The sequence below is a fragment of the Stegastes partitus genome, unplaced genomic scaffold (genome assembly GCF_000690725.1).
Source record: "Stegastes partitus isolate 25-593 unplaced genomic scaffold, Stegastes_partitus-1.0.2 Scaffold3632, whole genome shotgun sequence".
NCBI lineage: Eukaryota > Metazoa > Chordata > Actinopteri > Pomacentridae > Stegastes > Stegastes partitus.
The window spans coordinates 74,170-97,935 of NW_007581363.1; the positions used below are offsets into that span (position 1 = coordinate 74,170).

The 23,766-nt window shown below is 41.8% G+C and overlaps 1 protein-coding gene across 1 annotated transcript in view; it reads right to left on the reverse strand.

The window, feature by feature from the left end:
- LOC103375918 (neurexin-2-beta-like) overlaps window positions 1–23,766 on the reverse strand; it is a gene marked incomplete at its 5' end in the record, with an annotated part of 110,812 nt that overhangs the window by 64,017 nt on the left and 23,029 nt on the right. The gene's annotated exons all lie outside the window — the stretch shown is intronic.

The window sequence follows — 23,766 nt, forward strand, 5'->3', positions numbered from 1 at the left end:
TATCGAACACTCACAGCCTGGCCTTCAATTTGTTTCCAACTCTTTTTTTTCGAATCGCTTTTCCTTTTTTTTTTTTTTTCCTTAGCCCTACACGCTACAGAGACACACGTACAGTACATGAATGTCATAAGACAGCTATTCCCAACGTACACAAGCACACACACTCATGCTGTGTGCCAAACACTGTCTATGGAAGAATTATTGGTTACACTAAAAATGGAGAGCAGGGAATAAGTCAGTGTAAACATAATCTTGATTGTACTGTCAACTAGCAGCAACAATTCTCCCCACGTGTCAGTTTGTGGCACACACACACTTTATCACGGAAAAAGCATGCACACACACACACACACACACACGTACTGCCCTATCTTCTGATATCTGCAGCTACAGCCTGATCAATAAACATGTTTTCCATTTCCACATCAAATCATCTGCACTTGCAAAACATCCTCGAAAACCTTTAACAAAACTGACGGCGGTAAAATGTGTGAATTCACTAAAAGGAAACTCTCTAATGCTCACTCCCATTGCTGGATGCTGCAGCCCTACTGTTAACATCACAAAGCTTGACAGAGTGGAGCTTTTTTTGTTTCCTCCAAATTTTTCTACAAGTTCAGCATCCTTCCATGACCTGGTGAGCTGTAAATGCTCCTTAGCTGCGTCAGCCCAAACACAGGAAACTTGTACAATTTTCTCCACATGAGATCCTCCCCCCCCCCACCAGCAGATATCCTGTGTGAACTTTATCGCAGGCTTGTGTGCCCTGCTTGTGACCAGCTTCTGATTTCCGTGTCAGTGGGCAAACCCACCTTGTTTCAGGTCGCTGGGACAGATGCCAGCGTTAACTGTGTCCACATATGGCCGCCTGACCTGTGATCGGTCTGGATTGAGCGGGAGGTGAAAGCACAAAGGTGAGAGAGAGGCCATATCCCTCCGGTAAGTAGTGGGGCCAGGTACAGCTGTGTGCATACACATGAACACAGCGGGTTGAACAAACATATGGAGATGGTGTAGATTAAAAAAAAAAAGGGGGTCAGGACTGATTAAAATGAATCCCCACGCACACACACCTGAAGGCACAGTTCCCTTTCTGGATGCATGAGTTGTGTTTGTGAGTGTAAGAAAGCCACACAAACACACAGAGGATTTATGAGTCTGTGTTGCTGGTTATTTACAGGTAGTGCTCTGCTCTATTTACTGTCCATAACTGCGGACTGTTGGCCTTGTTTAGCACTGCTGGGCCAGAACCACTTACTGTACTGTCAGTGCATGCCTGTACATGTGTGTGTTTCACACAACTCCCTCTCCCCGCAGCTATGAACCCCCCTTCCCTATAAATCCAAGATGATTTAATGGGAGGCCCTTATTTACTCTCACTCCTTGTGTGTGTCGGGGGCTTCTGACTGCACAACTCTGAGGCGTAAAATATAAACAGGACGCCATTGTAGTGGCTCAGCGGCTGCAAAAAAAAAAAAAAAAAAAGTGGAATGAAAGGAGAAATCACACATCAAATATCAATCGCAAGGCACCTCAACGACTTCCACTTCTCTCATTACTGCTTTGAGGAGTGTGGGAGCGCATACGAGAGCCTCCTCACTTGATAGTCAAACAGCGCCCACTCTCACCCCGCTCGCCGCCTCTCGCTCCTAAAAACCCTAACCAGACATCTTATCAGCCAATCAAGCAGACAAACCTTCCCCCAGACTACACACCTCATCACTCCCCCTAAATAAATGTCTTCAGCGGCAGCAGAGGGACGATGGATGGAGGAGAGGAGCGGACAGGAAGGGGGTGAAATGAGCGAATCGGACAAGGACGGGATGCTAAAGGCAGAAGGATATTAACAAAAAATAAAATATAATCTTAAAATTTCCTTCAGTCAGCTCAACAGGACAAAAAGGAGACAACTACCTGTAATTTCAACTCTGAAATGAACATTCACCTCTGAGCCTCTTCATGGCCGCATCTCGTACTGCACATAATGAAAAGGAAGGATGTTCTAAAGTGAAGGAGGTACAGCTGTGCTTTGCCCTTGAGGACACAAATGTAAGCAAGCTGAAAGGTTAAACCCCTGGATGTTAAATAGATTAGAGTTGTTGCCTGTGCCTGTTAAAAGTCGCACTGGAATAAATCCTCTATCCATATACAACCTTTTTTTTTTGTATTAGACGCTAACATTTTGCCATTCAGTGCATTTACACTCCTTTTAACTTGTAGTTCACACTATCATTGGCACCTTTTACAGACAGGGATTTTAACAGCGGAGCATCGTAAATGCACTGAGTTCGATGTGGAGTCTGACAACCAGAGGTTAAGGGAACATTTCTTTAGTAGAAAGTACTTCCAATGACAACTGGAGATCTTGTTTTCTATGGTCGTGGATTATCACCGCACTGAATTTTTAAAATGTTGTTCTTTAACGCTATACCACAATCTAAATTCCATTCACATCTATTGCTTTGGTGGAATAAACAGATAGGCCTATCTCTAAATTGGATCTAACTATCTAAATGGCCAGATACCACCAGGGAGAAGCGAGAAAATTGTCATTTTTATTTTATCTGTCTACTAATTTTTTGGTTATTTGGACGAAGCAAACCTTTAAATGATTTTCAGAGAAAAAAAGGGTCGACCTCTATGAAGCACAGAGCAGCTTAGTTGGTCAGTGCACTTTTTTTTTTCCTTTAATTCCCTTTCTATTGTTGCCTGCTTTAATTATTTTTCCTTTTACAGAAATTCACATGAATCGGGGAGGTTCTACTGCTGCGGCAAAAAAAAGAAAAAAATCTCAGAGTGGAAAGTTATGCTTCCAATCAGAATTACTGTCGAACATGATTAAAATGTTCTGGGCTCCACTGTATATAATTGGGTCACCTGTTCATGCAGGAAATGTGGAGGGCCATCCTATTGGGAGGACGGTTCTGTGCATGACAGGCTGTGAGGCAGAAAAACCTCTGGCTTGGGTTTATGCCCCGCGCTGTCCCTCCTTCACGTCACTGGCTGCATACTGATCGGGATCATGTAATACATGTGATCATGCATGCAGAAAATCTGACAAGAAATTTGTACCAAAGCTCATCCCTACACAAACACAAACCGCAGATGCGACGGCAGGTCAAAGCTGATTGTGTACTAATGTGGGCTGCACATTTCCACGGTGCGGGGGAATCCAAACATGCAACATTACTACTACTGTGTGTTGTGCTCAAGCTCAGGGCTCAGGAATTGTGCATGCTCCCCACTGACATCCAGAAATAATTCAATTAGATATCCATGAATACGTAATATTCTACAGCTCCTATTGTAGTACTATCTTCATACTTGGGTGGAAATGTGGTGGCCGCTGACAGTACAGTATGTGCTGTACAAAGTGGGAGTAGGCTGGGGGGAAAAAAAACAACAAAACGAAACACTGCAAAGCACATACAGCACATGCTCAGTGAGATGAGATAAGTGTCACCCAGGATGAATCACATTATACTGAGCTGATTGAGTCTCTATGATTTGTGATAGGGCCGAGGAAGCTGCTGTTTTAACATTTAATGGCTGAGTTTGACCATTCGGATTTAAAATTACAGATATTACCGACGTCATTTCGTAGTTACAATTTATTTCAAAAAATTCGAAAGCAAGCCCTCCTCGCCTTCTGACATAACTACAGATATCTGCATTTCACCAAGTCAAAGCTGTAGTTCAAGACATTGGACCAGGCAGATTCCCAGTTCAAGACAATGTCATTCTGACTAGTTTAAATTCAAATTAAAGGATTGTGTAGATATCTTGAATTAAAATATCTTTAACCAGAATTGTGACTTGTCAAAACTAACCTGAAGATATCTGAAACTGGAATTGCACATTTATCTGCAATATGTATCCAGTCCAGCAACAGGCATTCAAAGAGCACAACATTTCTTCAAAGGCCAACATTTCACCTTTCTATGATATGCAATTTCCCAACTCAAACCCAAAACTGAATGCGTTTTTCACTTTGTCGCTGCTCCATCTCTTCGCCAAGTTACAGGAAATCTGATTTTGCAGTTTTTGCGTGAGTTTGCCGGCATACAAACACACAGTAATGAAAACACAACCTCCCTGGTGGAGCTAGCGAAAGCTCCAGCGTGCGTCCCAAGGGAACTAACTGTAAAGTGCAAGAATAAGAAAGGTATAGCCTGGGGTAATATTGAATCAGTGGCAAATACAGTCTCCACACATTTTGTAGGTACAAACACGCAAACTAAAGGCTACAATTCTCTGTTTTTATTTACCAGCTTGTAACCAACGGGGTCATCGATGCAGTTTTTGATTCTGAAACATGCCCTCCTGAACAGCTAGCCATCTACAGTATCTACCTGAATGTGTGTGTGTTGGTATGTGTGTGTACTACAGAGATAAAGACATAAAAAAAAGCGGGAATAGACTTGAGCCGACAACTCTGCCAGCACGCATCATCGCCTATCTTACACACAGACCTCACAACACCTCAACCTCCACTCGGGCCTCGTGCACCTAACACCTGCCCCCCACTGCACCAGCCGCCCGTGACACACACCACCTGCTGCCTGCTCACAGGCGCGCACTGATGGAATAAGACAGGAAGATACACATGCGTACAAACAAGCACTTAGTTTTGCTCTCTGTGCGAGGACCTGTCTGACTGGCTTTGCTTTGTAAAACACACCTGATCCAGACCTGACGCTGGATAAAAACTTACAAGCACTTATTCGGAGCATCTTCTATCCACTCATTTCTCCTGCTTTTTCCAAAGTTGGTTGCAGCAGGCTGAGCAGGGCATTCCACGTGTCTTTCTCCCCTGCAGCATTTTTCAGCTCTTACTGGTGGATCCAAAGGCAAACCAAATGAGATATGTAATCCCTCCAGCAAGTTCTGGGTCTAATCCGGGGTCTCTTCCCAGTTGGACGTGCCCAGAAAACCTCTGAAGGAAGGTGGAACTTTGTGCCAGTGGTAATGTAGGTTTTGTACTGGACAGTTTTGGTGAAGAGGAAGCTAAGCTGGAAGTCCTCTAATCATCAATCAATCTATGTTCCAACACTTGGTCAACTATGAAGAATGAGATAGAAGCAACCTTAATGAGCTTCTTCCTGACTATGGCTGGGTTCAGCCTTCGAGACAGGGTGAAGAACTAAGACATCCAAAGGGAGGTCAGAGTCTCAGCTCCGTCGTAACAAAAGGAGCCAGCTGAGGCGGTTTGGACACCTTCCCTTGGAGCATCTTATTGTAATTGATCCCATTTGTTTACACCTAACTCCAAACCAGCTCTTTGGCAAAGTTCTCCCTGAGGTGAAGGTTGGGGGCATGGCAGCATCTAGATCATATGATCGAAACTGTAAAGTCAACTTTATTTCAATTTTGCAGTTGTTTGTCTATTACATTAAGCCAGTGTCAGCAAAACTCAGCACTTCCTCTGGTTGTTTCATATTAAAAACCTGGCTGGAACTGGAGGGATTATGCCCTCTGAGACACTGAAAGGCTTTAAAGTTAACCACTCTTGAGGTCGTGTTCGGTTTCCCAGACAGTGACTTGAAAGCCACTTGCAACTAATTATGAATGAAAACACTATTCCTATTTAAAAGAGACACAGGGTGGTAAGTATGAGCACTGTTTGGTTGTACCGACTAAATTAACAACAAGGAATTCTATTGTATGACATTTTTGAAAGGTTTTTTGAGCATTTACAACCAGTTGCCTACATGTAGTACGGTCTCTTTCTGCAGAATACATTTATATACAAATGCCATTATTTGAGATATTACAAAAATTATCATTGTCTTTCTAATATCAAACAGCAAGAACACGAATACATACACACACTGCACATACTTGCCCCACTTGCGAGTAGCCTACATATTCAGGAGAAGGTGAAGGCTAATGGGAAAGCTTCAGCAACGAGTGGAAACAAGGGTATTTTGAGAGCTGGGGCGATAAACAGAGCCAAAAGCATCTAAAAAGGGAACGAAGAAAGATGCGAAGAGACAAGAAGTCAATGAGCGTAACGTCATGACCGCACTCTGCTCCCTCTCAGGCAGCCATGGAACAACAAACTTTTCCTCAGCTTGTTAATTGCGGTGGCATTGGCAGACGCATGTGTCTCTTTCTCATTAATCCATTTCTTAATTACGGAGCAGAAGTAAAATGCAGAACTGCTTCTGCCTGAATTCCTCCTAATGAGCCTCCTCCCTTTCCTTCTCCAGCCTCCCGTCTTCTCGCTTCTCCCCACGTCTGCATTGTGCTGCCATTCTCCCTGCACCTGGGTCTGTTTCATGCAAGTGCCAACCGAAGTCTAGCCAAACTTTAGGAGCACTGCAAAGCTGAATTGCTAAATACATGTATTTTTACAGGGTAGTTTTAAACACATTTGCTTCACTTGATGATGTTTAAGACGTGGCCAAATGCTATTTTATCTCAAGGTCATACAACCTAAACCCGAATCCAACTGAAGAAATCCCTTTTTAGCTCCGTTTGATGCCAATTACATGCAAACACTCATGTACAAACACCTTTCTTTTCCTGTCACATCACAATCATAAAAACACCTTTCTATTCCAATTATGAAGTGCTTCTGACAAGTCTGGTGCTTTATTTTGCTAAAACAATGCATTTTCTTTTCTTTTGTGTTATTGAGGCCATTTATTCAAACTTTGTTTCTATTCCCCTCATTCATTTTCATAATTGCTAAATCAAAATTTGCATAAATACTACCCAGCTGGTAGTTCTCTCGCTGCCTCTCTTTGTACTCGTTATTGTTTGCGTCTCTCTTGAACTCTGTCCTCTTCTATTTATCTTTCTCGCAGCCTCTGTCTCAGTCGCACCCCCTTTTGCTTCTCTTCCTCTCCCTACATTGTAAACGTTCAATAATAACTCAGACAGTGCTCGTTTGGGGGGTAAAAATAGCACTTCTTATGGCAGGCAATGTATATTTAACTGCAAAAACGTGTTCATGTTCTTTTTTTTGTGTGTGCGTCTGGTGTTTGTTTGGCTTCGGCAGGCGTTCTTTTTTTTGTGATTATGGATTTGCTGCATCAGTGTGCATCATACAATTCATTTGGTCTAATAAACACGCAGCTCAATTGATGATGATGAGTGTGTGTTACGGGTGTGTGTGCCTGTGCGTCCTTTGATCACGGAGATAATACATAATGGAGATTGATTACTGCACCACTGATCAAGGCAGCCGATCAGATAGGTTAGTGTGTGCCTGTCAGGGCGGGGTCGGAGATGCTTTATTGAGAGTTGCTTCCATGTCAGAGGCTTTCGACTCTCAGCTCGGTGTACATGTTTAATAGCTGGCTGTTTTGCCCTGCTTTTAAAGGTTGATGACTTCAGAAAAGCGACAGGCAGAGAAGAAGAAGAAGAAGAAGAAGAAGCAGCAGGGAGGAAAAAAAACACTGATTGCCACTTCTGCCTTGAATCTGTCTGAATAGGAAATGAAGCGAGTTGAAATACGAAACAACACACACACACACAAGATCATGTGCTCATCATGACGACAAGAGTGGTAATGACACTTTGGACCGCTACTGGGGAAAGCTAACACACACACACACACACATACACATTTACCCCCAGTTTGGCGAGGTGATGACAAACACGAGATAAAAGCTCTATTTCCAGATAACCCAGATGTCTCTGATGTGGCACCGTACTGTAAGTGTCTTGACAGGGAGGGTGTGAGTGTTTGTGTTCGTGCACGTGTTCTTTGTTCATGTCAGAGATAATGTCAAATGCAGAGGCAGCACGATATCAGGGGTTTGGGTGTATGTAAATGCATCAGTGTAGTGTTTGCACCCTTCAGATTGTGCACTTGTGTACCGTACGTGCTGTGATGTGTGTATACGCTGCTCCCTGTGAGTGTGTGTCACATTAAAGGCCTTCTCCCCTTATCTCTCTCTATGAGGATTAGAGTGCATAAGCTAAGCCTGAGGGCTCTGATTCCCCATATCAAACGCTATCAACAATCGCTGGACGCCAGCACTGAGCTCTCTATTAAAGACCCTCTCATATCCAACAGACAGCAATCTAGCAAAGGTAATGGGCCCTAGTTAGCTCGCTGATTTGATGCTGCTAAAATGGGATTATTCAACTCCAAAAAAGGGCAAACAAATAATCCTCATTTGATGCTTTGTGATAATCGGTCATTTTGATCAGCAGTATTTGGATACAGTGGAGTGGCATGAATGAATCTAAGGTTCTGCAACTTGAATCATCAGATTTCCACCTTTACAATGGTTTTTGAACTACTCATCCTGGAGACACTGTTCCTTCATGAAAATTAACCAAATCTAAGCCTAAAATTGTGATATTCATTCTACATCTCTTAAGTAAAAGAATGCAAAAAAACAAACTGTTTCCCTGAACCACATTCTGGAAACAAACAAAACAATAAATCTGCACTCCCACAGCTGTGAAGTCAGGAGTGACTTGACTGCAACTTTTTTTTATTCTTTTAATGTTATTTGTTTGGCCTTTTTATTGCCTTTACACCAGAGGTTAGCTGAAGACAGACAGGAAAGGGAGAGAGAAGAGTGGGGAAGGACATGCAACAAATCAGCCATGGGTTGGACTCGATCCAAGGCCGCTCCGTTTGGCACTTTCAGCCCCTATACATGGGTCGCCTGCTCAACCTATTGAGCTACTGAAAACCCCCATACTTTCAAATAAACTTTGAAAATAAAATTAATTTAAAAAGTAAGTAAATTGTAATTTATTTATGATATGTCACCTTTTTTTTTTGTATTGTATATCTGTTAGTGCTTAAAAAAATGATGTATATACTATTTTTAAGCTTTTTCATTCGGAAAAAAGTAATCAAAGATAATCAGCTTTCATCTGGTCTATAACTAATGGCATTATGGTGTCATAAATTTTTTTTTTAAATGTTTGTGTTGTCTATACTTCTAGCCAGAGAAGAAGGACTTTATACTACAGTGAAAAATGAGCCCACAGTGAATACAAATGCAAACTACAAAAACACCCTTAAACTGTTTGCGGTTCAGAAGGTTCGGTGATTTGTTAAATACTTTCATTTTTACATGACTTGTCTGATTAAGGCTATAATCACACAATTTTTTTTGCCAAGAGCGTTCGGATACTAGAGATGTGTTAAAAAAAACCAGTACTATGTGCATTGGTTAGATTGTTAAGCTGCAGTAATGGCTGAAATTTCCATTGTGATTCATAGATCTAGACTAGTTTACAAGTCATCTTTAGAGAAACAAGGTTTCCAGTAGAAATTTACTTCGGAGTTCCTACAATATGTTCTTAGAATCAGTTTGAAGAGCACCTGTGTGAATTCTGGTCCCACTCCTACAATTCTACAGAGCACACAACACTGAAAAACAATGGGATGCTACTGAGTTGTTATTCAGTGACAGAGGGAAGCTGGAGGGCTGAAGCATGTTGTATTCAGTAGAAGCTGAGCTCTGATCCCAACATCCCACCTCCTACTGGGGCCAAAGTGTTCTTGACATTACTGGTATTTGGTGGGTTCTTCTTTAACCTAATACTGCCTTCCAGCCAGACCCAGGGCATTCAATGCCCAAGGCAGGGAGAGCATACTTCTGATTTGGGTTTAGATAGCCTTTTGGTACTTCGCACACCTGCAGCATGACCCTTTTCCTGGACAGCTGATGCTTCAAAGCACATTGAACATAGTAATGTGCTGCACTGAAAAAACAGAGGTATAAAAGGAACAGTAAGCGAGAGAGAGGAGGAAGTGAGGTGAAAAGACTGGATTTAAATCCCCTGGGGTAGGAGATGTTTTGTGAAGCCGTCTTGGCCGTAAGCGGAGACTGACAAAATAGATAAATCCACTCCCGCCGATGCCAGCTGTCTGGGACGGGATCCCGCCCGGTGAATATTTTAGTATAGCTGTAAAACGTTGGTTAGCTGCACACGAAACAACTTTTAGTGTGCATTTTGGGTTATTTTTTCGGAATCTTTTTATAGGACAACTGTCAGAGTGAGTGATGAAAAGCATAATGGGACTGCATCCTCACATGGAGAGTTCAGAGCACAAAACCAGGTTTGCTGGAGCAAAAACACAAAAGCCTGTGGATTAAACATGAAACTGGTAAATTTGAATGCAAACATTGCCATTTACACCTGGTTTCAACATTAAATAAAACAACTACTCCTCCTCTGACTTTATGGTTCTTTTCTAGTTCTCAGCATTACCCAATATTGTCTACACTCACTGTGAGTCTGGATGAAATAGAGTTATATTGCAGCAGGCAAGCACTCTGGAAATGCTTAACTAAAATAAGACAAAGGCACAATGCATCTTGCCTGCAGATATAAAAGGATGCTTTTGATGCCACTCTTCCTGCAGAGATATTTCAGCTTGGGCTGAGTGGCCATTAATGGTGAGTTGAATGCTTTTTTCCGTCTGTATTATGATTCTCTTGGGAGGAGCAGGTCCAGTGATAAATGAACAGCCACCTGGGAAATATTGGAGCCGATGGGAGCCATTTTGGCTCCATTATTCTCAATAAAAGGCAGGTCAACGTGCCTCCCCTCCCTCTTGTCGCTCTCTCCCCCCCCTCCACCCCCCACATGCCTCGTTAAAAAGGCCTCAGTGAATGGTGCAGGGGAACATCATTAGCTCAGAGATGAAAGAGAGGCCGTAGTGTCCTGAGAGGAATGCAGTGATGTGCCTCTTACAATGATGCTCGTAAGAAATAAAAGACTCTTGATTTTTTTTTTTCGAGTGAGAGCTCTGTGTTTGCATTGTCTGTGTGCATGTGTGATGAATGAACTGATGTGTTTGAGGCTGATTTTGAGCAGAGTTATTGGTTTTTCTTGCCAGTTTTGCTTGTTTGGAGTGAGATCCCTCTTGAATGCAGGTGTGCTCCTGCATGATTGTAGGAGTATATTTAGTGATTTTCGAATCACACATGCACACTCGGTGGACTGTGCATAGCCATTCAGCCTCTACGTCTCCGTTTGTGAGCTTCAGTGCGGCTGGGATTCTTTCCATCGCCTACATGTCAGCAGTGGTGAATTGTTTTCCCTCCACAGCTCCTCTCGCTTTGCTGTGGCTGGAGATTGGAGTCCTGACCCAACGTCTTGAGACCGGTCTCTATCTCATGCTGGCATCTGACAGCCAATAATGAAAGCATTTGAGGTCTTCATCTGAGACCTCTCTCCCTTCCTGCCTCGTGCCTTTCCTCAGGCTTTTTTTTTTTCCCTTTTCAGTTTCATCTACATCCTCAGGCTCACTGTATCCGGACATCCTGTATCTGTCCATCCTAGACCCTTAACGGCATCCTTGCCAATGGAGTGGTCTGTCTTGCTAAAGTGTTGGCTATCAAAAGGACTGCTGTGTGGTCGACAAGTGATGAATTGTGGTATCAGTGCCAGAACATGCTGTACTCTACTCCTGGACACTTTCACTTTGTATAGTGGAGCTGTGCCCAGCAATAGTCTTCAAACTATTTACAGGACTGCACGTTATCAGTAAACAAATGTGTATATATTGTAAAAACTAGTAGGATTTTGGAGAATTGCCCTGGAGACTAACCTTTTGTATACATATACATATGTAATGAACCAGGCTTTAGAAATTTCCCAGCAATGTCTGGCATTAAACACAAAGAAGCTTTCAAAATCTTTAAGCCTAGCCAGTGCTGTATGCTGACATGGATTCTCACAGCAGAGGAATATCCCTACAGTGCCTATATTGTACTCGTCCTGAAGGAGACAGGCTAGAATTGGCAAAAGACAGATCACCTGGCAAGCTAAATCCCATTTGGACTCGGCTATAAAGTCTGCACCTGTCTATACTACAGAGAGATTGCATGGTTTTATGTCTTAAATAAGAGCTGCTTCCTCGTTTTGGACACCATTTTAAGCATTAGAAAATACAAATGTGCCATTAAGCGCACATGATCTTAGACAAGTCCTGAATTTTTTACTTTTAAAAGCAATCATCACAGAATAATTTATGCTTCAGTTGATGTGTTTATTTATTTAAATGCTTTATTCAGTTGTCTGAATAGACAATTAAAGCATTAAGTCTAATTCCGTGTAGCAGATTCTTTTGTTGTGTAATTGGTAGATGGCCTGCGAACTGACAAATATGATTCGCAAATTTCGGTGGATTAATAAACTAATTTGAACTTGCAAGTGACTGCAGTTTGCAAAGGTGAAGAAACAGGGAAAAAATAAGGTTGGCTAGTGGCTAGCAATTGGAAAATGATAATCAATGAAAGACATGGCGTTGATGTCAACAGTAATCTCGACGTCTAGCCCTGCACTGCTCATTATGCACCGCTAACAGGGATATTTACAGTTTGAGTGCGCGGCATCATTAGGACGGTCAATGACTAACGCTTGGCTAAATGTTTTGCGGTTGGGCTCTGGTAATGCAGCCATGTTCCCTTGGCTACATTTCAAAACACCTCTACGACAGCTTCAGCCCGAACATGGCGAGCTCTCATGTTTTGCTTATGTAATGAGCCCCCTCCACCACCACAGCTGAAATGCAATTATCATTTGGCTGACACCAAAATGCGTTTTCTCGCCTGTGGCCACTCACGATGCTATTTAGAATTTCTCAACTTTAGGCGATGGAGCAGAAAAAAAAAAGAAAAAAAAAAGAGCGCTTTCTTTCTCTCTCTCCTGTCGTCCTACTTTTTGAGGGTGAGCCGGAAAGGAAGAGAGGAAGAGCTACATGAGAGAGGAGGAGGAGGAGGAGGGGGAAGAGGAAGAAGAGGAGGAGGAGGAGGAGAGAAAGGATGGAGGAGGAGGAGGAAGAGGAGGAGGAGGGGGGGAGGGATGGCAGAAAAAGAAGAAGTGAGGGAGAGTTTCTGGGAGGATGTGATAATGAGGACAGTTAATTCAGAAACAGGGTGTGAGAAGCAGAGATTAGCCCGCTAGCAGGGCGATGCAGTCCACAGATTTTCTGCTCTGAATGGCTGTCAGTGAGGGCTCAGGGGCTGGGACGGGCCACCGAGCCGAGAGGAAAGGAGCGACAGTTTTTAATTAAGAAAGTGTTTGGGTAAATATGCATTTCCAGGTCAACTTATGCTGCATGGGAGGCAGGCACAGAGGGGAAGGAAGTAAGAAAAAGGGCTACGAAAACTATCTGCCTGAAAAAACATTTATTCAGACCAAAAAAACAAAAACACTTTATTATCCTTTTAGATTTGTCTGGAACACACTGATATTTTTTACTTAACCCATTACCCTTATTCTTCCATCTAAATTGGCAAAATTGAACCCTCCTATTTCCTTCTCCTCTTCTACCATCAAGTATTTATTTTTCCTTTTCACGTGTTTTGGAAGCAGTGGGTGAAAGTTCGCCACAGGAAGCCAAACAGCCGTGTCTGCTGTCCAAACTCATGATTTTAGAAGAGAAAGAGGCACAAGTTGGGGTCAGGCGGGCTTTTGACAGTCTGATATCTTATTTGCTGAAAATACAAATTGTACAGTGGATGTAAGGAAACAGTTCTTGCTATTCAAATAAAGTGAATCCTTGCACAAGTCTGGCTGTGGTCAATGGTTACCTTTCTGAGCACAAGTGTTCATCAGTGCTCATTCTGACATGCACCCTTTCACAATTTTTTTTTTCTCTCTCACTAAACCTTATGACCTTCACTAGTGTTGGAGGGCAAACTTCTGCCTCTCACATATTCCTCTACATCCTCCACTTCATCCCTTTATCTCCAGCTCAATCCCCCTCCGCTCTTCTCTGCTTATTGTCCCGGGCCTGTGCCTAAATGCAGCTCTTTCATCTTTGTTTTTATCTGTCAGATCAGTGAGGCGCTAGTCCCACTCCACACAACTCCTCAAAATATAAAGTTAGAAAGTCTCCCAAATCCGGGCAGATCAATGGATAAGGGTTGGCAGGCCTAGCTAATGGAATGCAGCTTGTGCCCTAGATTAGGATGTTTTCTTTTTGCTTGGCTGTCCTCAAACCACCATGATGCCATAAAAAATGTTGATGGTGGTGGAGTGGGAAAGCGAGAGTCAGACCGCAGGCTGGTTACTTGCTGAGACAGACAAGCAGATGGACAGACTAACAAGCAGAGAGATGGATTTATAAGTAGAATAACACTAACGGCTAGCCAAGAAAGCAACAATGGTTTTTTACTACAGCTAATAATAACATCCATAATAATAATAACAATCTTTATCCATTTAACACTTTTTAAAGCACAATTACAAACTCGTATCAATAAAAAGTCTTGTAAATTTTTAGCTAGAAGGGGTGAAAGCAATAAACATGCCATCTAAATGAAGAAATATTTCTTCTTTAGAGGAATTAGTGCAACAAAGGTACCACAAAAGCACCTTACAATAAGAGAACAACGTCATTCTTTACTGCTATACCAGGATGATGCATCATGAAACAATTACAACTTAATTAGTTATCTAGTTTGTATCTGATGGGGAAAGAAACATGGAATTTCAAGTTTACAACAGTTTGTTAAGATCATCTTAATCACTACAGCATTTACAAAAGAACACTGGAAGATAGGAAGAAAATCACAATAATAAGACCTCAGCGGTATGATAACAAACTTGAAGCACTGGTCTGCTCCCACGAGAGGTTTCTGTATGAATGTGAGGCAAATTGTTGCTAAAAAGAAAAAGAGAAAAACTTGGCCGACTGTCCCGCAATGAGAAAACAATGACGAATGAATATGCTGCCAAATCCACTGGGGGACAGGTAGACAAGTTACTCTAACATGAATGGACAACACAAGCCGTCGGTGCATCTTTTCAAAGCACCGGCAGGGCAATAAAGAGAGGTGAGTCTCTCTGAGGCCAGTAGGAAAGAAAGTGAGAATCTTGATGATGTAAGACTATGCCGCTGAGCCCACACAGGAAGAGATCTTGGCAATAGAAACTCCAATGGGCTTTTTCTGATTACATTTTGCTAAATGGGATTAGGGGTATAAGAGTTGGACGCACTCAGCCATTGAAGGGCCAGTGGGAAAGGCTCAGAAAAGACGGCTATCTTTCTTTCTTTCACTCCATTCCTTCCACTTTATCTGGCCCCTAATAACATTTACAGCCCTTTGCTCGAACAGTAACTGTACCATCTTTACGTCTGCATCGTGGCTGTGATGCTCGCATTTGCATGACTTCGTGGGCCTTCGAGCTAACGCAGAATCTTAAAGAGTCTCCTTCGAAGGTAAAACCTTACAAGGCTCGTGCATTTTGTACATTTTCTAAAGTCAAGTTTCAAACTGCAAAATAGTTAAGTATAGCTTTGTCAGGCTAAGGAGTCACAGAGAGACAGAGAGAAAACCGAACATTGTCCTCTGAGTGACTCTGAAGCTTTGCTGTATTAATTAAAGCTAAATTAAATGCTGGAAATCAGAAAAGAACAGCCTGGGCCAATGCCTCAGTGAGCAGCACTGATGGGACAGAAGAGACAGTTTCATTGTCTTCTATACAGTATTTAAACTATGATTGGTACTGCAGGATATCCATTTTAACAAAACACGTACCATTTAATGATTCAAAAACTAAGAACGATTTTCATCCTTGGGCGCATTGAGGTAAGGGCAGAATAGGGTTGACGTGAATTATTGCCAAAATCCCTAGCTATGCTGTGAAAGATTAGAGCACTCACTGGAAGGTGCACTCCATGCGATTTGTCAGTAAAATGCTTTTCGTTCCCACTGACCTGAAAATTATGGCACACTGCTCAGAAATTCTAACAATTTTAGCTTCTAATATTTCAAAGGGTGTCAAGTGCGTTGTGGTTGGATTGAAAGGCCTCCCACTTCATGGTCAATTATGATGACTTCTTAAAAAGCACAACTACCTACAAGGATAGCTGCCCTCCAGCATAAGAAGAGGACAAACTAGGTACAAAATTGTGTGTGAAGCACCTTCTCACCAAGGTACAAAGCCACTTGGGATTCTGATTATTATCCCAATCAAGTAAACTGCTCTTCACAGAAGAGGCTCACATTGTCTGACATCAAGTGATGACAGCAGAGAGAAGCAAAGGAAAATAAAATTATTAAAGTCAGATAACAATGAATGGCAACAACAGACTCCTGGAAAGTATGCTCAGAGAATTTAAAAGTGTGCAGCAGAGAAATTTAATAGAGTGGCGGTTAAAGGAAATTACAGTAAGAGGAATGTAGAGAAGGCTCTTAATGCTCTTAATGTAGGCAATGTTGAGTATAGCTGATATATTTGGGGAATGTATTGCTTGCGTAAAAATGCTGCTTTCTCATCTAAGGGGTTTTCATTTAAATGGGTTTTGCTGAAGAGTTTTACTGTCGCATAAAGGTCACAATGATTTTTTCAAAAGCTTTTCTATCTTGTACGGAGTACTGTAGTTTTATAGCCTTATAAAATTTACATATTTTGAATGTTAGCTCAAAATAGAGGCTAGTGTATTGGTACACTCAATCCACAAATTTCCATCAAAGCAGCCACTACAAACAAAAAGAGGAACATCCAAGTACCTCCACCACTGACTGATGGTGCCACCCATTGGTTTCTCCGATGGTGGTTTAGAAGCTCAGTGTGTTGGCTCTAGCTGTCAGCATCTTGTCAGTGCCAGACTCTGCCTTTCTACCAGCTAATCCAAAAAATGAGGAAAGACAACTTAATTGGGTAAGTTATTTTAAAATGTAAGCCTCATACACTGTCATGAAGGAGAAATTTAGCTATAAAGACTGAAACCATTTTCTGTGTCAGGTTGTAAACATGTTTATTTTGCTGTACATTTGAGCACTATAACGTGAGCGTTTACTCGCTTTTGAAGTAAGCCTCTAGTGGCTATGTGAAGAACGGCAGTTTTTAGCCCTTTCGCGTTCATTTTTCCGCTCTGGAGGAAAGTTTGGCCTCCATTCTGCAGCGTCCACTAGTGAGTAGCTGATGTACTGTCGCCTGCAGTGGTTCGAATGAATCCCTGTGAAACTGGTTCTACATGGGAGTGCAGCTGAAGTAATTATCCCCAATATTTTCAAATCAATATTTTGAAATCCCCAGCAATATCATTTCCAACATGGTTACAAGTAGTGAATGAATTATGTTGTGAAATTGGCAAACTACAGCTGCTGTGCTGAGGCGATATGATGTAGTGCTCAGCTTATGATGCTAGAATTAGTCAGCGCAGCTGTCACCACTGACTGGTGAAAATGAAACCATTATTCACAGCCAATGTAGTCACACGGAAATGGTGAACAAATGAAAAATGGACCCAATACAGCCTCATTTCAAAGCAGATATTCGACAGTGATGCTGACATATTTTTTCAACATTGCTGTTTCAATTTGGTTTCTTAATTAGGCTAAATCCGTGCTTTCTATTCAGCCAATGCGCCGCTTTAAATTATTTTAGACTATTTGTTTAGTGCAGATTTGGCTAACCATTCATAACAGAAAGCATGCAGTCAGAAGAAAACAACCATAATAAGGTTATTTAAAGCACGGAAGAGAACATTTGTCTATTACAGTTTGATATAAACAGGCCATTAAAGATAACGCCGTGTGACATGTACCTATTTCAATTTCTAAAACAGTTATTTTAGGCTTAGAAATGTAGTGTCCTTCAAAGATGAAAGGAAAATAGGGTGTATAAAACAAGCTATTCTGGGACATCAGTCAGTGTGATACAGTGAAACTCATGACATGTTAATTTCCTGCTTCAAAGACACCATTTATAAATATACAGGTTCATTTCTCCACGTACATTCAGCAAGATAAACATGTCTAACATCTGTTGAACATTTTTACTGAACTATTAATATCTTCACTTTGGCTGTGGATACATTTTGGAGGTAACACCTGCTCTCTGTGCAGAGTACTCAGGAGGCTGGGAAGTGCAGTGGCTGCCGCTGACTTTGATGGGTAGTGAGTACGTGCGAGGATACAGTGAAACGTGTGGACTTGACTGAGTGAGTGAATTTACCCTCATACGCCATTTTATGGCAGGAAATGAGAACAGCCTTCCCCTGCCATCACCTGTCGAGATGGTCATGATCATCAACAAAACATGTCCCCTATACCGTTTGATCAGAGTAAAACTGGGCTGACGAGATCTGCCCTCGGCCCTGTTCTGTAGGGAGTTCTACAGCCAGCGCTGCAAGCAACGTTCAGCACACTGACACAGCAGAATCACAGACAACTTCATCTGCATTTGAGGCCTTTAGCAAATACTCTCATCCAGAAAGGCTTCCACTGACTGACCACAGAAATTTGTACCTGTGATGGTTCTGTAATTGGACAATGTCAGCTAAGCACACACTGCACTTTTTCTGACTTGACTGAACTGGTGGTCTTAAATGTAGCAGAAAGTATCCTGAACCAACTGTAAGCCTATTGTACTTTATCGATAGCAGCATTATGAACAGACTTTAGGCAAGAGAGAAAACATGTTTCTAGGATTTTCAGGTGCAACAATCCTTTCAAATTTTGTTGAGTATGATTGATTTTGACTACAGAGTCCCTTTAAATATGCTCTGCTTTTTGCCTAGAAAGTAAATTATGCAACTGCATTAACATCCAGCTGAGCAATGAAAGTGAGGGGATTTGCCCTCTGCTTCCTTCTGCCATTTGACATAGTAGCCACAAGAGTTTTAATCAAAATAATTGCAAAAACACATATCAACAAGGCGGCATACTGATTTATCATCCCCAGGAAAAGAAAAATATTATTAAAACATGTTTTTTCTTCAGACTAAAGTCTGAAGCTCAAGATGTGATTTGGACACTCTTTCAGAAGATAAATCTTTATTTTACGAAAAAAACAAAGAAACCTTTGTCTTTCCATGCTGTGTAAGCTGACAGAAATTGACAGGCTCAGCCTCAGGCCGTAGTTAGTCGATATTTTGTGAGCTTTTCCAGCTAGTGGTTGCCATAATCATTTCATATTTATCTTCCCTGACCAGAAATCCAAGTAATATATACTTCCAGATGGGGAAAAGCCTGAAATATTCACTTTGTGGGGGCTCATTCATTTTCTGAATCTAAATGGCATTGATATATATTATGATAATCACCCTTGGGGCGCCATTTACATTTAAGCTCCAAGTTAGAAAGGTTACTGAATTAATTGTCATAGCACCCCTTCCTCCCATCCCAACCCCCCTCTCCAACCCCCCCTCCTGACCTGCCATCCCGGATTCATCTCAATCCAAAACTATCAATCAAAGTAATTAAAAAGACATCACTGAAATGCCAATGTGCTGCAGTAAAGCTTATTAATGGTGCCCACATTTCGTGCTGGAGCTGTCAAATGATGGAGGGCCAGATGTTTGCAGGAGAGCGGCGGAAGATGAGCGCTTAAAAGATCCCTGATCACTAAATGAAAGGTCCTGGTGAGTTTTTTTTTGTTGCTGTTGCTCCGATTTAAATTGAGGAAAATGATAATGATAAAAAAAAAAAAAAGCATTCACTCTTGATGATTGCAGTCTTCTAGGTTGAATTATAGGTTTTTCAGGGAAGCAAGGTCATGTTGAACTGACAGAGACATTTGGTGGAAGGAAGATGGAGTGGAGAGTAGAGGGTAGACAGAGGTGGTCTGTAACTTGAATTCAGGACACCTTTTCTAGGCCTGGCATGTACTTCGACACACCTCCTGTCACGGCGTCCTTCAGAAGCAGGGTGGGCCTCAGTGAGGAGACGAAACATCACTCTGACTCACTTGATCTCTCAATCTCACATAGGAGATGTGGAAAGAATGGGCAAGACACTGAACCCGAAGTTGCTCCCAATGGCTGCTCTAGTGTATGAATGTGTGTGTGTGTGTGTGTGTGTGTGTGTGTGTGTGTGTGAATGGGTGAATGAGACAACATTGTAAAGCACTTTGAGTGCCGCTCATATAAGTGCAGTCCATTTACCATTACCATTTTAGCATATTTAAAATTCATTTTCAAAATGGCGGTTGCACCACAGCCTGACGCAGGCATCAAGAGAGAAAAAACACAGGTGCTATTTTGGAAAAGGCAAAACCACCATAAGGAAGAGCTTTGTAATATTTTTTGTCCATGTAGCTGCTAAACACATCATAAAGTGCACAATTCAAAATAATCTGGACCTAAATGAAACGGTCAGTTTGACTTATTGGAGGAAAATTAATCACTAGATATAGTCTTAGGTGACAGTCCTAAAGAAAAGTCTTCTGAAAATGATGGAAATCAAGCAAAAAGGGGAACAGACAGAGGAGGAACTGACTGAGAGAACAGTACAAAGTGTTTAGGGACGAGTTAGACATTATTAAAAAGTAAATCAGTCCTTAGGTAGAGAAGTGGACTGACAGACATCCAGGTCACCCAACCTGACTCAGTCATCATGTATGCAAATTAGACCAGTTGGGAGTGAGAACACTGATCTGGCTGCCTATCCTGAACATGCAGTGTGTAGGGATATTTGATTGTGGGGACAATTTGAAGAACAAAACAAAAACTCGATGCTAGTTTACTGGTCCAATCCCATTACTATGCATGCCATAAAGGAGGTAACAAGCAGCAAACAGTCTAACCCTTTCAAAGTCCTACACTATTGTAGACCACGTTGACCACATATGAGGTAAATAAAGAATGAAGACACCAATCAAAAAGCACGGCCAGTGATTGGTGGCGACAACATCAATGCACTTATATACCACCTACACATTGTTGTTTTTGTGTGCTACAAAGGCTAGTTTCCTGCAATGCACTTTGGATTCTGCTACTGGGTGTTACCTTTGCATAAAGCTTAATGTATTCCCATTTTTTTGGTGCAAGAAGTACCGGACAGAATAGCCCCAGGCCCAGTGAGTTGTTTTGCTCTACATGGTTTGCCAAGATGATTCTGAAGTGGATGAGTCTGTGGTGACAAGTGGTTGCCTTAGGGCTGTGTGCTGTCACTAACGGGGCATTTAAACACAAAACACTTCTTCTATTGCTGTTTCTCAAGCCTTTTTTTTTTTTCTTAACTAATGGGCTAATGTGAACATTACTAGAGCCTCCCTCTCTAAAATAGCAAAACCACCCACCAACCTATGGGGAATACCAAATAGTTATTACTCATTTTATTGTGAGATTAAAATAAAAGTTGCCAAAGTTATTCATTCTGCCCACACATGATGACAGCATTGTGGTGAGTCAGTGGTCTTAGCTGTGCATTGATTCTGATCCAAAATGGAGAGTTTTTGATTTTATAAGCTTCTGGAACATGTGTAGGAACGTCCATTATTTTTATACTTAGCTATGATCTAAAAATATTCTGTATTAATCATACCCACATTATAAATAATTACAGTATTATAGCATATGTTTATACATGACCCTGCTATATTTCTTCCAATATAACTTGGGAAAAAAAATGCTTTCTATAGGGAACAGCGATCAGCTAACACACACCTGCTGCACACACAACAAGGTTTTGCAACCCCAATTACTGGACTGGTAAATATAACCATCCTACCGCCTGTGCTGAGTAGGCTGGAGCCAGATGCTTCCATTTTGGCTGGAAGTAAGGACAGGACAAAAGCATGGCAGACGGCGCCAAGCAGCATGATGAGAAAATAAGAGCCAGGAAGAGGGGAGGGTGAGTGTGTGTGTGTGTGTGTGTGTCTGTGTGTGGGGGTGCGAACAGGAGTCCATGTTGAAACAGTTGAGCAGATGATGCAGCCTCAGTGACAGACCACACAATTGCTAGAATGGACTTGACAGATTCAGAGCGCACAGATAAAGGTTGGACAAGAGTTGAATAGTACAGAATGGAGCAGAATAGAATATAATACAACTTGACTAGCTGGGTTAAAAATACATTTATAATAACAACACATGATGTTGCATTATGCAAAGAGATGTAATTTTGCACAACAGCAAATATTTCTGCAAAATGTCTGTTATTGTCTTACTGTATTGTGTGACTGTATATTCCTCTATATGTATGATCAGTACTGTAGGGTTCTGTCATCAGGCCCGAGTGATGACAGGGTCTAGGGGATATATACAAATGCAGATGCAAGCATAAATAAAAATGGAACTGGCACACTTAACCATCAATCTATAAAAAACAGTGAAATGTGATTTTACACAAACGTTTTCGAGGATTAATAGTTTTGTCAAAGTACTTGAAAGCTTGCCTGTTTCTGTGGAGGCACTCAGACTCACAGTGTTGCAATATTGATGTCACATGTACATTGAGCCAACCACCGCGCATTTTATCTCACTGGCAAAAGCTTTTGCATCTCACGTGAAAGAAAGCCAACAACATAAAAGCGTAAATTATATCCACTGCTCTACAAGATTGTAAAACTGCCAATGTACTGCAGTTTAGCAGGGTATCATTGCGTGGTTAGTCAACAAAATATGGCGGAGTAGATACGCACAGACAGTACAGTACATCAGAAGATGATTGCTTAATCCATAGAGTGAACGTTTGGGAAACTCAATGAGATGTCCATAACCAGCATTTCCAGGCAGGCCGAGAGTGGGATGTGCATTGTAAGCGTTCTTGGAAGCTATAAAGGATTGTCCTTGGTCTAAAACATGCAGCTCACTTTAAGACTGAGATTCAGTTCAAACACACATATTCCTTATTCTGTTACATCTTCCACTGCAACATCTACACATCTCTTCATGTCGATGACAGACACAAGCAAAAATTGAGAGGCCTGCACATGCATACACAGGCGAGGATGAACATGCACATGCTCAAGGCGCAGTCCTCCCGACAGCTCTTATTAAAGTGTGTGTTATATCTGAGATGGCAGCAGTGAAGTCGCAGCCCAGGGCTCATTTATTTAAGAGGGGGAATAATGAATTCTTTGTGGCATCTCATCTTCCCATCACTATTAATCTGGCTTTCTTCAGGTACCTGCACTGTGATCTATACTGCATTGGCCTCCACACTGATGCCTCACACATTCAGATGCTTGACTTACAACAGATTTACAGCCTCTCACTCCGAGGATGCTAATTGTGCACGAGTTTTACGGTCTCCCCCAAGTTCCATTAGCTGCTAACAGTGACACATATGTCATCCATCACAGAATGTCACAGCAGCGTGCACAGCTGTGGTTATTTCATATAGCAGCCTTTCATCACTGCTTCAATTTTGCTTTTACTTTACTCCCTCTAATTGTTTTACCACCGACGTGTGAGAATACCTGCAGCCTACTCTCATGTTAGAACCTTTGGAGTGCCATAATCTTTCTTTATAGCGTGCATGACACACACAAGCACACACTCCGTAAACCAATTTGTGCCAGAGGCAGACGAAGTCATTTACCCTCCATTGAAAGTGGCTAAAAAGAAAGGCAGGGATTAACCGCAGGCCAATTACAGAGTTGGCTAAACCCTGTCTAACTGGAACAAATACGTGGCAGGGCTGAGGCTTTGTGAACATGAATTAAGTTGACCATCTTCAGGGGAAGTTGAATAAAAAAGCAAAAGGGAAAGAGCAAACGAGGAGGCGGGGCAGAAAGAAGGAAATGAAAGGAAGTCAATAGAGATTTAAGGCAGGATGGTTCAATAAATGGTTTTGAAAGGAAGACACATTTTTAAACTAGCCATTGACAGCTTTTTGAAGTTCAACTCAAATTAAATTGCCTCTTTTTTTTTTTTTTTTTTGTTGCAGCATGCAGATCGCCTCTCTACATTTAACAACCTTTGCCATCCTTTAGGAGAAAATTAGGACCCAAAGGTGGTGAAAGTGGTGTTTAATGATGGTAAAGCCTGATTGTGTTTAAAGCCTCAATGCCGCTGTTTCTCTCTATTCATAGTGAGGCATTTTCACTGCATAGAGCCAGTGAGAAAATTCCATTTTAAACTGTATTTGT